Genomic DNA, 10,234 nt, shown 5'->3' with positions numbered 1-10,234 from the left:
CTGTACCACCACCCCCTCCTCCTCCCAACCTTCACACCCACACACTCTCACACACCACCACACACATGCTGTATTTGACCCAGCCAACGGTTCTGTCTGTCTTTTTGTTTGCTGCGGTATAGTGGTCCCCGGCACATCAGTTTCTCCTCACTTTGAATGGACAGCCTTAGAGACAGCAAGAGTCGAGCGTTCACAAAAACCCAACAATAACTGTCAGCCTCTTTGGCCAGATCGCCAGCGCTTTATCGGGCCTGTGGAATAGAGAGGAGCTCAGCGTATAGAAAAAAAAACGCCTAAATATGTATTGAAAAGAAGAACGTACTGTCAAGCTCTTTATTCGAGCTGACTTTCAAACACGCTTATACGCCTCATTCACCCCTATCTCTGAATTATGGCTGTTTTCTCCTTTTTACTCTCCTCTCCTCCTGGAAAAAAAAAAAAGTGTCCTTGTGATAATATGACAAGTCAAGGTTATGGGAACTTCAGAGGACTTTTCTGAGAGTTTTATCTTTTTTATGGAGAAAATAGCTTTAAGTGACTTGACACGTGGACTGGGAATGTCATAGAATGGGGATCATTAACACTAACATAACATTGTTGATAGTGGCAGTTACAATAACGGTACTGGTTTGTCATGATAATAATGACAGGACTGTTTAAGCTGTGTAAAATAAAGCAGTCTAGAGTTGTTACCACAGTTATATCTGTGTTACTACAAAGTAATAGTTACTGTTTTGGGTATGAACCAATTTAATGATTACTGTAACATAGCAGAGAGCAGTGTGTAATAGTTGAGGCAATAGCAGTGGTAATGCTGGCAATGAGGGAAGAGCACAGAGGGAAATAGTTGTGGTGGCAGCAGTGGTATGGTAGCGGTAGCGTTGTTGATGTTATTGCGGTAATAGAACCAAAGGGAATGTACACAGCAGAACAGGCTAAATGGATTACATTACACACTCATTTCAGATCTCCCCCCTCCTTTCCCTGTTCCTCTCTGTGCCTCCCTCCTTCCAAACTCTATACCTGTATATAATGATACATTCTCTCTCCCTCTCTCTCTCTCTCTCTCTCTCTCTCTCTCTCTCTCTCTCCCTCTCCGCACTTCTCTCTCATTGCCTAGGGAGAGAATTGGACTTGTTATGCATGTTTAGTAACAGGATAGCCTATTGAAGGAGACTTGCTGCTAATTTGTCATGGCCATGTTTCCCCTGAGTGACTGGAGACCTGCTTCACCACACACCCTGCTACACAGACCTGCAAGAGGCAGACAGAGAGAGAGGGAGAGAGAGAGGGAGAGGGAGAGGGAGAGAGAGAGAGAGAGAGAGAGAGAGAGAGAGAGAGAGAGAGAGAGAGAGGAGTATAACTCAGCTCTGTTGACAACGCCTTAATCCTTTGCACTGTTTGTACACTGGAATCCAGTTATGCTGTGAATAAACATTAAATGAAAAAAAAAGACTGGGACAGAGAGAGAGCAGATCCAGGGGGCAGAATGAAAAATTGTGAAACTAAATGTAGCTCCGCTGACACTACTTACAAATGCAGAACACATGGAAAGAACTAATAAAATTATTCTGCTATTCTATTTTTTTTTTTTAATGTTAACTAAAAAGGAACATGGTGCTACAGTCAGAAAAGATGAGAAGGCCAGAGTGAACTGGTGAAGTGTCGTGTCTTCTGTTCGATTTCTCCGTTTCCTGTTTCACCACGTTGAAGCGTCGGCAGTAAGGGCATGCTCTCGGAACCCCCCTTTGTGACCCCCACATTAACCTCTTTACCCCTGTGCTAGCCTTAACGGGTCCAGACACAACTCTCTCTGCGCTCCCAGCCACAGGTCCGCGCTGATCCAAAGGTCACGCGGGGTCGGGGGTGTCCCGGAGTGACACGACAAAATTCCCGCAAATGCCAGTACATTCTTCCGCTCTGACTTGTCAGTCAACAATCTGTAAACGAGTTTACCGGTTTCTCGCCACTCACACCTCACAGTGTCATGTAGGATGAGGACATATTGTGCGCTGTCATTTTGTCTCGTGACCTGTATTATCTGCCGCACGGAAACTGAAGAGTGAAGAGTGAGTCTGTTGGAGATTATCCCTTTGACTCTGAACCAGTCATAGACATAACATGGTGGTTCAGTGAATGGAGGTAAATGTGAGGGGTGTTGGTTATGATGTTATGCACGCAGGCGACTCAGACAAGATGACTACTCTCTGTTTCAAAACAAAGACGCCAGTAACGTACATGACATATAATCAGGTTTGGCAACATTAAAGGTTTTTGGGGGTTTTTTTTCCTTGCTTATGTACTTATAGGAACTCCTGAACTTGGCCACTTTGGCCACTGAATTTCTTAGAGACTCATTGTTGATGTTCTTGTCAGTTAATGCATATAAAAGGGATCAGCCACTGTATACTCACTGGTTGGGATGAAATAGCACTATTGTTCAAATTGTTGCACGGAAAATAAGGTTGATACTCTTATGTAATATTTTTACAGGTATTCAGATTCATTTTTTATGATTTTTGAAAGCAGGCTTATGCTTAAGTTAACTTTTTATGGAGTGTTGGTTAATTTACGGACCGTTGGCAACCCTGCTTATAATACCTCTCGGCTGTGTGTGTGTGTGTGTGTGTGTGTGTGTATGTGTGTGTGTGTGTGTGTGTGACGGCACCCTCTGATCTACCAGCATCATCATTAACCCAATGACTCAGCAGCAGTGAGGGGCTGTGCTGGCTGTGTGTAATTTGCTGAGTTCAGATGGCGGTGGCCTGTGTGATGTTGGAGTGCTGCTGAGCACCAGTGACAGACACGCTGTGGAATGCTTAATCAGTCATGACACGGCCATGACATCAGTGACTGGTGGCTTTATGAAGCCTCCCAGCGCCAGACGCAAGGGACAGGAGAGTGATGAGGGTTTAGCCCGCAGGTACTCCCGCAAGGCTGAGTCGTGTGGGGAAAAAAAAAAGAAAAAAGTATCACCCGCACTCTGAGCAAGCCAGTAATGATGTCCTACTGCCACTAGACCTGGAAGTGCCAGGGTCAAAGGTCAAGAAGGGAGGGCAGTATGTGTTGACACCATTCATTCTCCTAACACTTCTCAATGTCCACCTCTCAATGTTCTCTTGTTCTTTCGTGCATGCGTGCGACTCCCTCGCTTAACCCCGACTCGACCATGTTGACTTGTGGGTATAAATAAGCACCTTACGGATGTACACGCATCGCGCCGATGCTGATCCGTATCGTACGGCTGCGTTTGAGAGCGTGAGAGGAAAAACTGTGCCCCCCCCCCCCCCCCCCCTTGAAAAGTGCTGCGCAAAGTAAAATCAAAACCACATCTTACCATATCTTCCCTATCGGGTCTCACTTGTTTGTGATTATAAAGCTTAGGCAAACATAGATAGGTGTCCAGTAGATGAACCACTCGTCCAGTGAATGGTGGAGTGGGGGGGAGGGGGGGGGGAGGGGGGGGGAGATTGTGGCGGGCAAGTTCAGGTTGCACGTTAAACAAACAGCACGGGCCGATTGAATGGCAAGCGCCAGAGGTTCGCTGCAAGTTAAGTCAATTAGTGTAAATTTGCACAAGTAACCTAATTTGAAGAGAAAACAAATGCTGGAATTTTAATTGGGCACAATGGCACCGGAGTCATTGGCCAGCGTGAGGGAAATGGGCCGAAACCGATGGGATGGCTAATGGTTTGTGTAGGCTGCCGCTGAAGCCATTGTGCCTGAAATAGTTAGGTAGATGAGAAAGAGAGAGAGAGAGAGAGAGAGAGAGAGAGAGAGAGAGAGAGAGTGAGAGAGATGGAGTTACAGTCTGGCAAATCAAGCATGAAGGTAGGGGTCAGCCTGTGTCAGGAAGGAATAAATTAGTATTTTTATGGAATCACGTAAAACAGGGAAAATCCGCGATAGTCATCTAAACCGAAAAAAACAAACAAAACAAAAAAAACCAAGAAACACCGAGAATTGGGGGAAAAAGTTTACGAGTGTGTACGCGGACGGTTTGCGCGAGGAGAACTTCTATCTGCATTCGAAGCTGTGAACTCATGTGAGGATCAGTCACACATTCAAAATCGTAAACTTGAAGATGCAAGCGATCAGCAGATCTTTCATGAACTGGAAATTGAATTTTCTAGTGTGTTTTTGGCATTTTGATACAGCGCCTTTTTTGGTTTTTGTTTTTTTTGAATGCTAACTATTAACAGCAAGTGATACACAAAAATAACTTGATATTAAATAAATGCTTCATCCTTATATATTAGCTCCTTAAATGGATTACTGATACGTGCATGTGTTTGTGCCCGCGTGAATGTGCGTGCATGCACGTGTGTTCATAGGAGAAAGAGAGCTTGTTTATAAACCATCTTGAACAAGGGGAAAGTCATCAGACATGTTTACATAAACCTGCCATGTGCCAGTCGCCAAACTCTTTAGCAGGTTCTGGGGGATCAACGCTTACGTGTTTGCAGTGTGCGTGTGTGCGTGTGTGTGTGTGTGTGTATGTATGTGTGTGTGTGTCTGTGTATGTGTGTGTGGGTGTGTGTGTGTGTGTGCGCGCGTATGCATGTACGTGTGTGTGCAAAAGTGAATGTGTGTGGATTATGGGGTCAAAAACTAGAGATTGTAATGTACATATGCAACCCCTTAAAACAGTGTTTTATGAAAACAGTGGCAAGGATCCAATCAGATAAGGCCACAGAACGGGAGTGAGACTCCCTCGTGAGAAGAGAGGGAAAGAGGCTGAGGAAGAGGGGGAGGAGGACGAAAAAAGAGAAAAAAGGGAAAAAAGGATGGAAGGAAAAAGAAAAGACACATAGCATCAAACTTGCATATTTTTTGATGTGTTTAGACTACAAAGACTGACATTTTAGGCCAAACAAAGGAAGGGTTTTTTTTTTTTTTGAGCAATTAGAGAATTTATCAAATGTTAACTGTCAGACAGTGCATACGAAAGCCAGCACAAGTTTTGTATTTGACTTCATTCATATTGCGTATTCTTCTGCAGTAGCATAGAGCACTTTTTTTTTCAGTTTTAGATTACAATATGTGGCTGCCTTTCCCACAACAGGAATGCAATTTTCTCAAATATAGAATTATAGCACACCACCGTATTCCGGCAGAAAGCACAAAAAAACTCCTACTGCCTGGCTTTTTTTTTTTTTTTTTGCTTTTTCTTTTTTTTTTTTTCCTTTTCAACTTTCTCAGCATTTCTCTCTTTCACTGTTATGATTTGTCTCTGTTTTTGAAGATTGAGGAAGCGCTGCGGTGTTGACTAGAAAATGGCGGTGCCCCAGATCAGCTAAATCTCCCATTCTGAACACCCCCCGCCAATTTCTGTCACTCCGGGAGACGAATGTGCGTCGCTGAGCTGGTTCCCCCCTTTCCTCGTGCCCACTGGCTGCCTGAAACTCAGTTCCTCTCCCTTTGAAGTGGGTGCGTGCAGAATGGAGATTCTTTGCATGGTAAATTCGCCCCGTCGCCCGCAGCGTATCCATTACACAAGTTTAAAGAATGCCGGGTAGTCGTTTGGGAAGGCCCCTTTTTTCTCACTTCACAACCAATTTCTCTGTGTTTTGAACTTGGGCAGTCATGAGCCATGTAATCTGCAAATTGGGCCTTTCTTCTGTACGCTAGTTCCACGAGCCTGGTCCGTTTGATGTGCAATTATTTTGCTCATTACAAGTTAATTTTATTGTTATAGTTTGCAAATGTTTCCTGAGGTCAGAGTGTTAAAAGTTTCCGAAAAAAAAAAAAAAAGTGTGAAAGAGAGAATTGGTGCTGTGTGCAGCAGGAGATGGAGCTTTGAGGGCTTTTGCATGGCTTTTGATTGACTTTCGCTTGTTAAGACAGAACTGTACTAATACCATCAATGTTGAATGAGGGCCTTCCTTTAGAAATGATTTAAAGAATGGATTGGATTATTACACCTGTAAAACATTTATAAAAATGAAGATTAGCACAGTTTGTCACAGTCGGAGGATCCAAGGGATCAAACCTTGTGGGAAAAAAAATATAGCGCCCCCCCTCCCCCCCCAACCCCTCCCCTTGAAAAATGAACTGGCCTCTCTGTGCTGAAATATGACAGCTAACAAAACTGTCTTCCTCCGAGTCTATTTAAGGCTTTATATTTTAGGAAAGACTATAGGGAGGATATAGCAGTTAAAAATATGTAGACTGAGTGAGTGAGTGAGTGTTGTGAGGGTGTGTGTGTGTGTGTGTGTGTGTGTGTGTGTGTGTGTGTGTGTGTGTGTGTGTGTTTGAGTGCATGTGTTGGGTGTATACGGAAAAGGAGAACTCAGGGCAGCGTGTTCTCTGATTTCACATGGAACAGTTCAGCACACTAATGTTATCCGGTTCAGGAACAAAGAAAACAGTTGTGTTCCTTTCAAAGGCCAGTTTTAATGACGTTACCGAAGCAAATATCAACTCCACAGATCAACGTGCAATAATACACATCACATTTAAGCCGATTTGATATTTTGTGTCTCATTCCAATTAAGCCTTCAGATATCTTTGCCTGTCTGAAATGATGAAATGCAGCTCAGAGCTTGATTGTCAGAAGATCATTTTAAAGATATGTTGTTAATAGCACCACTTATCATTAGCGAATTATAATTGACAAAAAAAAAAGTGGTTAATCCTCCAGTATACCATGAATGGCACAATTCTTAAATAGATCTACAGCAACAGTTCTTCATAATTCTTTTTCCAAATCTTTCACATGAGATTAATCAGAGAGTAGCCTATCGTAAATATGTTTTCTTTCTTTCTTTTTCTTTCTTTCTTTCTTTCTTTCTTTCTTTCTTTCTTTCTTTCTTTCTGTGTGTCTCTCTGTCCTTCTTTCTTTCTTTTTTTCTTCTTTTTTTTAGGAGAGCTGGTTTTGTAGCATAATGAAGTTGCCTCATTCGCTATGTGGGATATGTTTATACACTGTAACAGTTTTAACTCAGCCATCAAATATAATCTCTTCTACGGAGATTGATTCTTTGTTTGTCGTTGTTTTGCTTCACTTGTGGGAGCAACTGTGTCCAGGCAAAGCTTTGTTTCTACCTTTGATTTGATCCACTTGTTCTGTGCTATTGCTCTAAATTATCCCCAGTGCTGGGGGAGAGCATGCACAAACACACACACGCACGCACACACACACACGCACACACGCACACACACACACGCACACACGCACACACGCACACACACAAGCTGGATTTCCTTTGCGGCCTTTTTCCCTTTTCATCTGTAGAAGAGATAGCGCTGTGTTTTATGCCGGCTTTTCTTTTTTTTCTTCTTCTTCTTCTTCTTCTTCTTCTCCTTCTTTTATTTTCCTCCTCTCATGGTCGACTCTGTGCTTTAATACCATCAACGCTAAATAAACTTTGTCGACAATAATAGCCGTTGGCCAAGCGCCCACAAGAACAAAAAAATACATATAAAAAAAAAGAAAGAAAGAAAAAAGACAACAGGTTCAAAGGCAATGCATCAACCAGCATTTCATCCTCCTTTCTATTCTTCATCCCTCTCTGTCTTTAACGCTCTCACTCCATCGTTTTGATACGGGCGCTTATTAGCTGCTCAGTTTAATTAAAAAAGGCCATTCATATGAAAATGGGAGTTTGATAGTGATTGCTGTCCCCAGCAGCCTCTTCCAGCTACTTTTAATTAGAAGCCTGTTTGATTGACATCAAGCCTGCTGGCTGGCCGTGGACATGTTCACACACACACACACACACACACACAAATGCAGACATACACACACACACCTAAATGACTATGAGCAGACGCCCACACACACACACACACGCACACACACGCACACACACGCATGCACACACACATGCACACGCACACACACACACACACACACACACACACGCACACGCACACACACACACACACACACCACACACACACACACACACAGAGACATAATTACACAAAGGTCATTAAAGAATAAACTGTGTAATGCAGATGCTGTGCTTGTTTTGACACTGTGTGGGTTAATTAGAGCGGTGGACAAAAAGAGAGTAAGGCTGGGCCAGAGTTAAATCATGCATAGCCTTGTCAGTCACGGCCTCTGCACATTGTTTAAAGATCTAATTAATGCAGGGGATTGTGAACCTGTGGCTGACCAATAAAACGCAAACAATCTTAACCACAACCATGACCGCTCGAACGAAACATTGCAAAACCACTGCATGGTGAAAGTAGTTATACTGTAATGATAATGTAACGCTATCTCTCACGCTCCTCTCCTCTCTCTCTCTCTCCTCACTCTCTTTCTATCTCTCTCTTCCTCCATCTCTACGTCTCTCTGCCCTCCTTCTCTCCACAGCGAGGTCTTCATCTGTTTTCTCTGCACGCTCCCTTTCTCCCCACCTTATTATTATACTGTCAGCGCCACGTGCCTGCCTGATAGATTTATTCCTCCACTGTTTACCACGAGCCAATGATTTAGTTAAAGGTTTCATTTAAACTTGACCCTCTTTCCCTCTTCTTCCTCTTTTGTGGCGATGACTTCATCTAGTTGTTTACGGCTCCATTTTATTGAGGCAAGCAGAGGTCTGGACAGATCGGGCCTGAGGGGAGAGATGAGAGGGAGAGAGAGAGAGAGGAGAGAGAGAGGAGAGAGAGAGGGAGAGAGAGAGGACAGAGAGAGGGAGAGAGAGAGAGAGAGTAGAGAGAGACAGAGAGAGAGATGTGCGTCTGAATGACAGATGCTCCTGGATGGAGTTACAGGCAAAGACACACTCTACAGATACGCACCAACACACCAAACTCACTACTACACTAATTTTCTTAGCATGGACACTAACTGTTGCAGCTTCATAAGGACTGTAAATCAGAGAGGCGTGACTATGGGACCACTGAATTTTAACTAGCATATGTATGAAGTCATGCTCATATAGATACAGCGAGTTGGAGGACTGTACTGTGTGCATAGTGTCCTCTTGTTTGTCCCTGCCTTCAGAGTAAGGGCAGTAATGAATCAGTAATGCACACGCGCACACACACACACACACACACACACGCACACACACGCACACGCGCGCACACACACACACAGACACACACACACATACACAAATACACATATACACACACACATATACAAACATACACACATAAAACTCACAAAACAAACACAGAGACAAACATGCGTGTACCCAAACATACTCTGTGCAAATAGAAGCATGCCCTTCAGCTCTCCTTCCATCTTTCTCTCTGTAGCCATGGCATGCAAAAGTAGCCTATCAGAATTCATTTGGCATGAATGCCCCCCCTCCCTTCTTTTTTTTTCTTTTTTTTTTTTCTTTTGCTTTGTTTTGATTTGCCTGACGTTTGGGAATGATTTGGGAGATAGCCCTTCGGAGCTGCGGGAAGTTGGAACAGGACGTTGCGGGCCAAAATGTTGTTCCAATTACCGCATTCATTACAGGTTTGTCATTCGACGTGCCCAGGAACCCTGGCCCATATTTTATGGCTATGAAATAAAAGCCGGGATGTTGTTTTTTCATATAGACTGATTTCCTGTACGGGCGATTTAATGTATGAAAATGGGGCTCAGATATTGTCCAGTAGGAGGCAGAGATGTGAACTAAAATGACATTTTCTTCCTGAAATATCAAAGCACCAACTCCCTCAGGTTGTATAGTGGCCGGGATCCTGATGTTTTCTTTATCTAATTAGGAAGCAGAGAGTAGGTACTCTGGTTCAATTATTCTTTTAAGTTTCTGTTGGCCATCAGCCTCATGTTTGTTAATGTCTCCTGAGTTTCTTTTTTTTTTTTTTTTTCTTATTTCTCAATAACAGATTTTTTGGGGGGTTTTTTGTCCTGACAGTGTACACGTGTCGTTTGTGAGAGGAAACGCCAGTAATTGTGTGTGACCTAAAGTGTTATGGGTGGCAGCTAAACTCAACACATTTTTAGCGAAAAAAACAAAAAAAACACCCTGTTGGAGCTGAGCGCCACATGAACAGAAAAAAAAAAACCTCTCTCATTCAGTCTTGTAGTTACACAGTTAAAGTAAATGCCATAAGTTTGGCCTGTATCTTCACCCTAAGAGAAACAGAACAGATTTTTGTGTGTGTGTGTGTGTGTGTGTGTGAGTGTGTGTGTGTGTGTGTGTGTGTGTGTGTGTGTCTGTGTCTGTGTGTGTGTGTGTGTGTCTGTGTCTGTGTGTGTGTGTGTTTGTGTGTCTGTGTGTGTGTGTCTGTCTGTCTGTCTGTGACCATGTCTCTG

Source organism: Chanos chanos, chromosome 6 (genome assembly GCF_902362185.1).
Source record: "Chanos chanos chromosome 6, fChaCha1.1, whole genome shotgun sequence".
Taxonomy (NCBI): domain Eukaryota; kingdom Metazoa; phylum Chordata; class Actinopteri; order Gonorynchiformes; family Chanidae; genus Chanos; species Chanos chanos.
This window is presented reverse-complemented; position numbering follows the sequence as displayed.